Source organism: Marmota marmota, unplaced genomic scaffold (assembly GCF_001458135.2).
Source record: "Marmota marmota marmota unplaced genomic scaffold, marMar, whole genome shotgun sequence".
Classification (NCBI taxonomy): domain Eukaryota; kingdom Metazoa; phylum Chordata; class Mammalia; order Rodentia; family Sciuridae; genus Marmota; species Marmota marmota.
In genome coordinates, this window is record NW_026000082.1 from 7312497 (window position 1) to 7325776 (window position 13280).

The following is a 13280-nucleotide window of genomic DNA, read 5'->3' on the forward strand; positions in this document are numbered from 1 at the left end:
TTTTTTTTTTTTTTTTTTTTTTTTTTTTTTAATGATTGCAGTCAGACACCCACTGAAGCTGCAATAATCTGAAGTCTTGATTAGGCTGAATATCCAAGATGGCTCATTCACAGGGCTGGAGCAGGTGCTGACTGTGACAGTGGCTCACCTGGGCCATCAATAGGAGACCCAGCACACAGCCTCTATGAGGAGGTGACCTCAGGGAGTTAGGCTTAATGGTGGAGGCAGACTTCTTAGATGATGGTTGGCTTCCTCAAGGCAGCATTCTACAAAAACTAGGCAGAGTTGTGTGTTCTTTCCTGGCCTACTCTGGGAAATCATAATATGCCACTTCTGCTATACCTCATTGTCTGAGTCAAGGGAGGGAACATAGATAACCCCTCTTCTTTCTGGGAAGTGCATTGCAGAATTTTGTACTATATTTTTAAAAATGTCACATAGGGCAACACTTTAAACCTCACAATGAGAAGGAAAACTTACATCTGAGCTAGTAGGTTAGTAAAATGGGTATTGGGGCAGGGAGGACAAGGAGACACAGAGAAAGGAAAGTCAGAAAGGAGATTTTGTGCGAAATGAAGTTGGAAATGATTAGTCTTCATTCATCCAGAGTCACAGGAAGAGAAGGGAAGAGACAGATATTAAAGATAATTCGAAGGAATATTGACTGATTTGGTAGGTGACTGGTTAAGTCTGCATTATTAACTCTATAATAGAATCTGATGCCATTTAAAAAAAAATGTTTGACTGCTGTCAAAGGACCAAATTATAACAACTTTAATTTAAAGATGGTGACCAAAATTTGTGAATCTAGAATCAGGCCACACTTCATTCTAGAAAAAAGAATGAGTGTTCTGATGGAACCCTGCAGAGGCAGAGAACAGGGAGTGAAATGAGGACTCATCATTTCAAAGTGACTTTCCTCACAGGGTTAAATGGGGGACACCCTCTGACCTTTAGCTTGGATAAACTAGGCCTCTTCTGATTGGTTGCTGTGAATCTTCTGTTTCATTTTTTGTTGTTGTTGTTTGGTTTTAAAACCTGGTCTGTTTCCATTAATGGTACTTAGCATCAGTGACTCCATTTTGGTTTGGTCTAGTCTTCTGGGGCCAAAATAATGGCCTCCCATGAACTTTGTTAACACTGCAGATAGTTTTTAAACCTCATCCTCTTTCTCTCCTTTTTCTTTATGTCTGGGCAAACTGATGAGAAGATCAGTAGCCCCTCCTTCAGCACCAATAGGAAGGGAAAACCATCCACAGGAACCTTCACCCCAGCCACCCTCAACCACCATAAAACTCCAACCAAGTCATCTTTCCCTGCTCTCTCAAGCCATTTTGGACCTGCTTGGAAGTCACCCTGCTCTCCCCAGAAAGCCTCATTATGTAACAGACCTTTTCATGCCCTCTTAGTGAATACATGTGGTGTCATCTTTCTTGACGTGCAAACCACATTTTGGGTGGAGGGTCCATCCCACTTCTTCAGAACGAAGTTTCAGACCACATCATATGTAGTAATTTTGGTTTCTGAATATAAAAATCATAACTGTATTCACTGCTTTTCTGCAGGCTTGGTGCTATTATGGCGCTTTTTACATTTTAACTCATTTCTTCTTCACAAGAGTCCTATGAAGTAGCGGCTATCAGTATCTCCATGGGACCATGAGAAAACCAGCCAGAGTAGAGCAACAGGTGAAAGGAAGGGTCCAAGGTGATCTCAGACTTGAGGTCTGGTCAAGAAGTTGGTGGCCTTAGTAAGAAAAAGAATGATACTTTAACAGGGTGGCTTTCTATGGGAAGCAAAGCTCGGTTTTAGATAGATTTTGTTTCTAATGAACGGAGGCCCACAAATGAAGAAGCTCTTTCACATTTAGAGATAAGATTCTTTTTTTTTTTTCTAATGAAGTCTATTGTATAATCCAAGTGCTAGACTCTAGTAGGTGGTACCAACAGACCTCAGGTAAGGGAATATTTATAGAGTCACCAACATAGTTGATTCTGGGGGATAATATTTAGATGCTAGAGACAGAAAAAGTAAAGCAGAGGGTATGAACTCACATTAAGAGACCAAGATGAAGAAAAAGAGCCAGTCAGCTAGAAAAAGAATAGAAAAAGAACAGAGGTCTAAATGGAGTGGTGTGACTAATTAGGTAGATTCAAAAACCTTCAATTTTTTTTTAATAAGTTGCCATTTAAAAAAATCTCTTATTTGTCTAGAACAAAACCTGGAAGCTAGTGGAGTCATCTCTCTTTGATTTGAGAATCTTTATGCATGGCGACCCTTCTGAGTTGTGCAAACACGAGGCAATGGACACTAGAGCTGAGAGGATTCTCTCTAACAGTGCCTTTGTGGCTTAGGCAGACTCTCTTCCTTGCTATGCAGAAAGGATCACTTGGATGCAGTTAACACATTTGCATAAAATTCTAGGAGGCGCAGGAAAGAAGACCTGGAGACTGGACTTTCCTTTGGATGTCCAATTTTATTATGTTTTTTTTTTTTTGACTATAGATGCCATAGCTGAAGTCTACTGGCAAAAAGGATACCATCCAGGTTTGGTACCTATGCTTAGATGATCACAATAGAAAGGACATTTCAGTCAAGTGTGTGACCTGTGAATCTGCTGGTGGGCACACTTTGAAGAAAGCTGAAAGCATCTATGTGGAGCATCATTAGCCAAGAACAACCCTGGGAAAGTGGTATTGTCCTTCCTTAAAAATAACCTTCTGCAGCTTTGAAGGGGCTTAAAACAGTGCTATGATTTGGATGGGAGTAGTTCCCCAAAAGCTCCTATATTAATGCAGGAATGTTCAGAGGTGAAATGATTGGATTGGGAGCAATATAACCTAATCCGTTCATTCTGGTTTGAATGGACTGAGTGGTAACTGTAGGCAAGTGGGGCATGGCTGGAGGAGTTGGGTCACTGGGGTGTGCCCTGGTATAAAGCATCTATCCATGAGCAGAGCATCTTTCCTCTCCTGGGCCCCTTCCTCTTGATGTGCTGCTTCACCTTGGGCCCAGGGCAATGGAGTTACAGCCATCTATGGACTGAGACCTCTGAAACCATGAACCTCCAAACTTTTCCTCCTCTAAGTTGTTCCTGTCACATATTTTGGTCATAATGATGCCTGACTAAAACAGAAATTGGTACTGAGAAGTGGGGTCATTACTGTGACTAACCTAATCATGTGGTGACCAGAAACCTTTGGAGTTGGTTTGCATGGGGTAGGGGGAATTTTGAAAAATTTAGAGGTGCAAGCTCAAAAAGCTTTACAATGTTGTAAGCAGAGGCTAATGGGTGATTCTGGTGGGAGCTCAGAAACCAAAATGCTGGAAAATGAAGGTTTCAGAAGAAAATGAAAACTGGGAATTGAACTAGAGGCCACTGCTGTTATATTCTGGCAAGAAACTTGGCTACATTTTGCCCACTTCCTGAGACTTTGTGTAAACCTGAATTTAAAAGTGATGGACTAATTAACCTGGTACAGGAGCTCAAGACAGCACCGCATTTAGGCAGTGGCATGGATATGATTGGCAGCATTTGTCCAGGTCTACTGTGAGAATCAGGAGCAGAAAGCAGAGTTAAAGGATTTTAAAATCTTGCAATTTTGCCAGGAAAGTACATGTAAATCAGGGCCAAGGACATTTTCCTTATTGAAAAAATTACAGCCCATAAAGAGATGGTAAGCACTTCACCCAGAGACAACAGGGAAGATGCCTGGAGAGAGCCACAGGAATGTGAGTGTACACCCACTACACGGTCCAGGGTTCAAAAGAGAAAATCCTTTTGAGAAGAGATCATGAGGGCACCCTGCTCACACAGAGGGTCCTAGGAAGCTGTTTCACATAGACTCACTTTGCTGAGTCTCAGAAGCACTCAGGCCACTGAGGCTATAATTCCAGGGGGCCCAGGTATTGTGTAAGCTGGCAGTAGACCTTGGCATCATCCACGTGGTACTGGTTCTGCAGGAATGCAGCACGCTGGAGTTAACAAGTCATGAAGGCTTCCACTGAGATTTCAGAGGAAGGCCTGGGGGTCAAGCAAAGTGCAGCAGGGCCAGAGTCCCAGCCCTTGAGAGGGTGATGTTTGAAGATTTGAGAAGGAAGCAGAAAGCTACAGTGGAGACCCCTGAGATTAAGAGATGCCGATTCCATGGAACATCTGCTGAGAAAAGCTGCTAGCTGTGGAGAAAGCCAGGCTACAAGAGATCCCATGTGTACCCCAACCAACATGGCCAAAGTAGCGGAGAAGGTGGTGAACAAACCCTCTGTAAATGACCTCTTACAGCCAAGTGTCCTAGATGCTGTATAGGGAATTGGGAAAACTCTTTGCCCAGTTGGGGTTCCGTCTTGTTTTGCTCCCATCCCTTCTTTCTGTGCCATTATTCCTCCCTGTTGGAATGGGAATGTTTACTCTGTGTATACGAATATATATAACTTGTTTTTTTATTTTGACAGGGGCTCACAACCAAGAATTTGCCTTTAGGCTCAGGTGATACTTTGGACTTGGAGTGAACTTGGCAATCCTGGAAATATTAAGACTCTGGGACTCTTGGAGATGAACTCAATGCATTTAGCATATGAGATAGATACGAGTTTTGGAGGGGCCAGAGGTAGAATGTTATGGTTTGAATATGAGGTGTCCCTTAAAAGTTCTTATTAATGCAGGAATCAGCAGAGATTAAATGATTGGATTATGATAATTATTACTTAATTGGTCCATCCAAATTTGCATGAATTGACTTGGTGGTAACTGTAGTCAGGTGGGACATGGCCAGAAGGGTGGGTCACTGGGGGAGTGCCCTAGACCAGTGCATCTTCCCTGTGGTCTCACTCCCCTACTCCATCTCTTTGCTTCCTGACCTTACCATAAGCTGAGCTGCTTTCCTCGGCTGGGACCCTCCCCTCATAATGTGCTGCCTTGACTTGGGCCCAGAGCAATAGAGTTAGCCATCTATGGACTGAAACCTCTAAAACCATGAGTCCACAAATACACTTTTCCTCCCTTAATTTATTTTGTTGGGTATTTTGGTCATAGCAATGCAACAGCTGACTAAAACAAACAGCAAAGATTTTACCAAGCAGAAGGTGAAATGAACATAATTAGAAAAGACCAAACTGTGAGGATGACCCCATTCCTTAGCGTCAGGAATCTAGAGATACTGAAAACAGCTTCTTATTAAGGACCAGACTCCCCTGTTCTTTCCTTGAGAGGTGTGAGAAATAGATCTGAGATTTTGGATGAGTTCAGCAATTCAAAGGGAAAAAGGAAAAGAGAGAGGGGAGTCAGAGTCAAGCTAATCTTAATTTTAAATAATAATAATGTGACCTTAATTACACCCCATGTTAGGGAGCAGGACATGCAGTCACGAAGACAACAACCAAGGAGAACTTATCATCACCTTACTGCCACTATTTGAACATTCACTATGCACGTCGTCTTGCACTTTTCCTGATGCTTAGAAGATGCACAATATGTGGTAGCTGTGGCTAAAAACATGGTTATAAATATGAGTATAGATTGCTGTTTTTAGAGATCAAAACACTAATTTTGACTTGGTGGGTGTAAAAGTCTTGGTAGAATAAGCAAGTTAATGGTGCCACCTACTTTTGAAATCTCATTCCCTAAGTGAACTCTGAGCAGTGTAAGAAGAGCTATTGTTCAAGATAAGAAAGGGAAGTTCACAGAAAAAGGCAGCTTCACAACCCATTAAGGGCTAGCCATTCTTCCTGCAGCTGAACCTGGTAGAAAAGGAAAGGCTCACTCCTTCCCCACTAAAATGGTTACTCCACAGATCCCTGGTTAGTGAGGCAGGAGGCAGTTTCATGTGTTTTTTTTTTTTTTTTTACCTACCATACACAACCCAACATTGGGGTACTTAATTGAGGGAGGAACTAATTACTTGTAGGTAATCTCTGGATTTTGGAGAGGGGGGGTCTTCATGATCCTCTTCTTTTTTTTTTTTTTCCTCTTCTACCTTCCCTGTCTCCCTGTTCTGCTCCTTCTTCTTTCTCTCTTGATCCTTAATTCATATCCCATATTTCCACATATTCTCATCTTTGTGACCTTGGGAGCATTTCCTAGTCCCACAGATGTTCCGCAGACAATGGCTTTGTGGTTAAGTAGTTTTGGGAAACTCAGGATACCAAATCCCCTTCCTAGAAATCCACAATGCAATTCACCATGTGTATGACCCTGAGAAATCCTGAGATAAAGGCACCATTTAATTTTGTTTGATCCAGGGTTTCCTAGTCTTTTTGCTCACAAATAGAGTCATTTTTTTTCTCCTACAATACTTATTACTATCCCTCAGCTCTAGTGATCCAAGGGATTTGGATCAAGTCATTCCCAGAGGAGGTAAAGAGCACAGAGAAACAGAGGTATAAAACAATTTTGTTTATCAGGGACATTGTGGATAGTGTTGAAAATATTAGAGAAATTTCTTAATAGCTCATGTGCATAGGAAAAAAGGACATTGCAGAGAAATGTCTATATCACCAGGAAGGTGGCTAAAAATGTCATCTGAAAGCGAGTAGGCAGGAAGAACGAAAGCTAATTGTATTGCCTCTGATCATCATTAAGCCCCATATGCTTCTCTTTATGGGGAGGATGAATTGGAAGATTGTGGAGGGTGAATTGGAAGTGAAATTAAAGAGGAGACATGAATATTTAAATTTTAGTGCTTCAGTGCTTCCCAACTTTTGTCATGTCACGGTACATGTGTTATTCATATATACATATATATCTCCAAGAAACCTCACAATATGTTGTTTGCAAAATGGAAATCCAGGAAAATCCAGTGATGTAAATCAATAATTCAGTCTGAATCTGAAGGACTGAGTTCCACGGGGTGGGAGGAGCCCCCACTGGTATAAATTACAGAGTCTGGAGGACTAAGAACTAAGAGCTCTGATGTCCCGGAACAGAAGATGAATGTTCCAGCTTAAGAAAAGAGATAATTTACCCTTTCTTGACTTTTTTGCTCTACTCAGATCCAATCAAGTTCACACATAAAAGTAATTGTAGTGTTTTTTATTTTGTAGTATACCCTGAAGTAGTTGGAGGAGGATGCTTGAGCCCAGGACTGGGGAGATCCATGTCTTTAGCCACCAGCAAGCCTTATGTGGCACAGCATCATGCCTTAGTGTAGCTGAGAAGAGCTGCCCTAGGTGGTAGGCAGTAAGAGAAGAGTTTTAATAAAGTAAATGGCCTGACTTGGTTAGCATAAAAGTCCTATGGGTGCTCTCGAACCCAGAGATGCATAACCACTGAGTCACATCCCCAGCCCATTTCGTTTAGAGACAGGGTCTTGCTAAGTTGCTTAGAGCCTTGCTAAGGTGCAAAGACTGGTTTTGAACTTGCAATTCTCCTGCCTCAGCCTCCTGAGGTGCTGGGATTACAAGTGAGCAACCTCACACTGGCCTCCCATGGGCTTTCAATGAAACCCAGAAAGATAACAGAAGCTGCTGGTCCTTTTAGTTCTACCGCATGGCTATGGTGCCCACCACATGATCTTTGGCACTTGCTTTTCTTCTGCCTAGAGTTGTTCTGTGCAGCATCCCTGATCTTCATCTTGCTCTTGCCTACTCATCCTTGGATCACGTCTCGAACATCGCTTTTTCATGAAAACCATTCCTGATCCTTCAAAGTTAAGTCTTATTTCCTATATTCTTATATACTTTCTTATATTCTTATATATTTTCTTCTTTGACACTAATTTCAATTTATAGTTATGTGTTTTGTTATGATATGATCTTTTTAACAAGACTATTTGTCATTTTGTTTCCACATCTGGAAAGCCCTCTTCTCACATATTTTTGCAGTCAGATCCTAGCTGCCCTTCAATTTCTGTCTTGAATTCTGTCACCGATCTAGTCAGTTGGAAACACTTTAGCTGTTATTCTCTGATCTTCTATAAATACAATTTACAGACATTTCTGGTATCTTTTGTTTTTGGAGACTTAGCCTTCATCTTCTCTGTTCATTCACATAAAGATTATGGGTCTGGTCCTGTTAATATAATTTAATTCCAACTGAGGCCCTATTTGCTTGGTCCTTAGAAGGGATACATGAATGCCTGGGCCAACGAGTTCATTTCTTGGGATTTTAGATTTTTAGATTTAAGTTAGAAAGAGTTGTATCAACTTGCCTCAATAGCTGAAGTTCTAAGAAGTGGCATTTTGGATCTGTCAAGGGTAAGAGTTTTGCTTTGTGGAAATCATAGGCCTACTTTAAAAGAGAATATAGGTGTACACAGAGAAACTCAGATAAGATAGTGCTCTGTCAACATTATCAACCTATCAGCTCTCGGGTTCCAATTGTTCTGGAACCCAGGTATATTCAACATTCACCCCATCTTAGATATTCGAGATATCTATTGATACTTCCAATAAACCCATATTTGTCTTATTGGGTCTGAGTTGGGTTACTGTCACTTTGTCACCAAGAATATAAATGCATTGATATGCATTGACCACTTTTGAGAGTACTTTGAGATGGCATTTATTGCTTCAGTTGATCACCAAGGTAGATAAAATTAAAACTTCAATGAAGCATCCCAGATTTTAACATATTGATTCTAAAATACATTTATCTGAAGTTCCAATCTAATGGAAAGTCTATAGGCATCAGAGTCAGACTTGAGTTTGAGGTCAACTCCATTTTTTCCAAGAAGAAATTGTGACTCTAGTAAATTAACTGCACAATTCTGAGCCTTGTCTGTCAAATGGAGACAATAATACCTACCTTAGAATTTTCTATCATATGATGTAATGAATAATGCATTAAATGACTTGACACTGAATCTGGCTTTCCATAGGCCCTCGGCATTACACATTTCACTGAGCTGAATTGTTTGCAATATGCATTATAACTTCACGTATCACTGAGAAATAAAAAGCTGATTCATCTATGACATACCATCGATTATATGAAGCATTCTGATCTCAGAGCTGTTAAAGTATGAGAAGAAGTGTGTCCTACAATCTATAAAACAGTTCATTTATTGAGCACAGGTGATCTAGGCAATCATGTTAGACCCTGGTGAGAGAGTAATGAATAAGACTTGTTCCTCAAGGTGCTTAAGATCTAAAACTTGATAAGTTCAGCTTTTCAAAAGGATACCAAATAACCTTGGATGGTGAGTTTATCACTTGCAAAGATAACTTGGGCCAAGAAGTAAAGCCGAGGGAAAATATCAGACTTCAACCCCCTTATACATTGCTAGATCCTATAGCAGTTATATTTTCGTACTCTTCATACCATCCAAAACAAATTGTCTGCTTACAATTAAAATCCTGCTGAGTTTCCAAGAGCCCAGCCCCCAGGGAGCTATTTGAACACCAAGTCTTATCCACAATGACGCAATTCTACTTTTAAGGGACAATTAAGGGGTTTCCTTGTAAGTCAGGCCAAACTTTCTCCAAAATACATGAAGGAAGTGCCTGGAAAAGAAAACATTTGAGGCTTGTTTTCATACTGTCACTTAAGAAGAACAATTTCCAAAAAGGACTGATTTTCTTTTTATCAAGCTTGGAAGGCCCAGGCTTTATAGCCCTTTTCAGCCTTTTGGTAGAACAGAACAAAGTCCCTTAGGAAACTTAGTGTAACAGTAACCAAATGTCCTCATTAAGCAACCATTTATTGGTCTATTAAATCTGATCTGAACTGTGATATTTTGTGGTACAATTTTTCTCCAACATAAATTGCTCAATATGGACTTCCTAAGGCATCTCCTTCCCTTGTGGCAGCCTTAACAGCATCCAGAAAAGGCAAATGTGTTGGCATCTTTTGGGCAACTCTTCCAGAAAGGAGTGGTGGTGGGGTGATGGTGGAAGAATACTTTTTCCTACCTCATTTTTGTTTTTTTTAGGAAGACTTAAAAATGATTTTAGAGACAGCTCAGAATAAGTGTTTTCATGCTACAGACGAGGTGGGGGACCAAAACTGTAAAGTATTTAGTGTAGGCCAGGACTGGTTTTAGAGCTCGAGGGTGCAGAGATAAATGTTTCCTGTGTCCTCAAGGCACTCACTGTCCAATGGGGAAGAAAGATCACCAGTAAGCAGAGTAGTAAGTGCTAGGCCACTGAGATCCTGGCTAAACAGGGGCTAGCAGCTAGAGGAGAAGAAGCAAGCAATCTGGGTTGGTCAAGTGCACTGTCAGGTGGTAGGTAAAGTAGTGGCAAAAGTTGGAAAGGGATTGGGAAAGAAAGTTGTATTAGTTAGCTTTTTCTCACTATAATGAAATACATGAAATGGGTAACTTACAAAGAAAAAGAGGCTTATTTGGATCACAGTTTGAAAGGCTGACAGTTCAAATGCCATAGTACAGGCCTGGTGAATGCACCTCTTGGCTGCATTAGCTCATGGCAGATAGCAATGGCGGCAGTATACATGGGAGTAAGCAGATTACATCTCCATACAGGAAGCTGAGAGTAGAAGGAGCCAGCATTGTCTCCTTTATGAAAACCTTTGGCAACAATTGCCAAGTGATAACAGTCCCACCTTCCAAGAATATGCCTCCCCAAGACCCAAGGACCTCTTACTAGGTGCTGCCTCTTAAGGGTTCCATCACCTCCCAACACTGCCACCATGAGGACCAAGACTCCATTCACATGAACCTTTGAAAAGGGACACAATTAAACTATATCCAAACCACAGCAAAAGTCAACAGGAGTGGGGCTCGAAATGAAGAATAAGTACAAAAGGTGCAACAGGAATTTCAAGGTGGTATCTGTGAAAGGAGTTACAGCTGCAAGTTAGTTTTAAAGTACCATGTTTGACCTCCTTCAGCATTGCTCTTTACTTCCCCAAAGCTGCAAGTTTAGGTGGTTGCTGCTTACCCAAAAGGACTTGCTTTTTTCCATTAATATTCAGTAACACCTAAACATAGTTTGTTTCATTGAGCTATCTGTTATGCCCTCCAAAGACTGGTCATTGAGGTGTAAACCGGTAAAAACTATTTGGAAAGAACTTTTGCACATGTATCAAGAACTTTCTAATTGTCAAGATACTTTAACCTAGAAATTTTACTGATAGTAACTGATCACATATGATAACATACAGGTATTATTTTAAGGGCTTTATATGTATCAGGACAGTCAAATCTCATTAAGTCCCTATGAGGTTGGTACTATTATTGTTCCCTTTTTTACTGATGAGGAAGAAAGTAAGAAAAGTAGAGTTTGGATACGTTTTACCCACATTTATACAGCTGGTAATTTGGAGAACTAGAATTTAAACCCAGGCAGTCTGACTTCAGAGCTGGCATGCTTAGCTCCACACTGCACTGCCTTTCCATATATGTGGATTAAGATCCATACACAAAGATATGCATTACCATATTATTTATCCCAGGGGATATTTTTATACTTCTTAAAGGTATAATTTACTTGCAGTAATGTGTACAAATCTTAAGTGTTTAGCTCAATGAACTTTTTTATATAAATATACACATGAAAAACCTCCCAGATCATGTCATAGAACATTCCAATACAGTTGACTTCCACAAGCCTCTGTTTTATCAATTACCCAGAGGTTTTCAGTGCCTAACTCCTAATGACATAGATTGATTTTAGCTGTTCAACAACTTCATATAAATAGAAACATATAGTAGGCATTTTCCCCCAGATTATTTCATTAAATTTCTTTCATTAACTTCTTTCAAAACGCTTATCCATTTTTTCTTTAATGTATTTACATAGTTTATTTTTTCCAGTGTTTTGTTCCATTGTACAAATCTACCATAATTTGCATAGCCATCCTCTTATTGAATGACATGTATATTGTTTCTAGTTTGGAACCATTATAAGTAAGGCTGCTAAATATTTTTGTTTATTTCTTTAATGAATATATGTTTTCATTTCTCTTAGGCAAATACTAGAATTAAAATTGATTTAATCACAGTTTTAATTGATAGCAAAAAAACCAGTTTTTCAAAGTGCTTGAACCAATTTACAAGGACACCACGAGAGCACGAAAGTGTTAGCTATTACTCATCCTTGACAACACTTGGCATAATCAGTCTTACTAATTTTTCCATTCTGGTGGGTTTGTGGTGGTATTTCATTGTGGCTTTATTTTAAATTTCCCCCTGAAAATAAAGTTGCTATGAAACTGAGTGCCTTTCCACATGGTTGGCCATTAGAATAGCTTCTTTTATGCAGCACCCACTCAAGTATTTTGCCTTTGTGGAGTTGGGTTGCTCTTATGTTCTTATTGATTTTTGGAAAGGGATCTTTATACATTTTGGATATATGTTATTTTTGGAATGTGTGTATTATAAATAATGCCTTCTATTCTGTGATTTTCCTATTTGTTTTGATGAACAGAAATTTCTAACATTAATAAAGTCTATTTTATGATAAATTTCATTTAAATTATTTTCATGTCCTATTTAACACATCTTTCTTTACACCAGAGTCAGGACAATATTTTTCTGTTGTCTCTAATTTAGAATCTTAGATGTTTTAGATATCACATTTAGGTTTTGAATCCACTTAGAGTTACCTTTTGTGCCTGGTCTGAGATAGGAATCAATTTCTTTTTTCCCTCCACAACAATATTCAATTTCCCCTACACCATTTATTGAAAAGTCTGTCTCTTTCCTACTGAATTGCAGAATTTAAATCAATTCAGTCTACACATGTAAATGTCTAGACTCTACATCCTGTTAGTTGTTCTACATTCTGACTTAGCACCAATATTGTACTATCTTCATTACTGTAGTTTTGTAAAAAATCTTGAAACCTGATTTAGTCCTCTGGCTTTGTTCTCCTTCTTAGATTATTTCAATGAATACATTTTTTGATGTGTAACAGTGAAGAAATGTATAAAGAAATTATAATATATCCATAAAAATACACTAGTATGCACCCATGAAAATCAAGTTTATTAAATTTGAAATGGGTAGCATGATTAAGTGGGTATCCCAGGAATGCAAGGTTGGTGCAATATACAGAAATCAATAAATGTAACTTATCAAATAAATAGACTTAAAAACAAGAATCTGATGCAGAAAAGTGTTTCACAAAATACAGCATGAATTCATCTTGAAAACATGAGAAAAAATAGAGATAAAAGGAACATACCTCAATACCATAAAAGCTACGTATTACAAACCCAAGGCAAACATGATTCTAAACAGAGAAAAGCTGAAAGAATTCCCTCTAAAACAGAAACAAGAAAGGAATGACACTTTCACCACTTCTGTTCAACATAGTCCTTGAAGTTATAGCTAGAGCAATTAGGCAAAAAAAAAAAAAAAAAAAAAAAAAAAAAAAAAAAA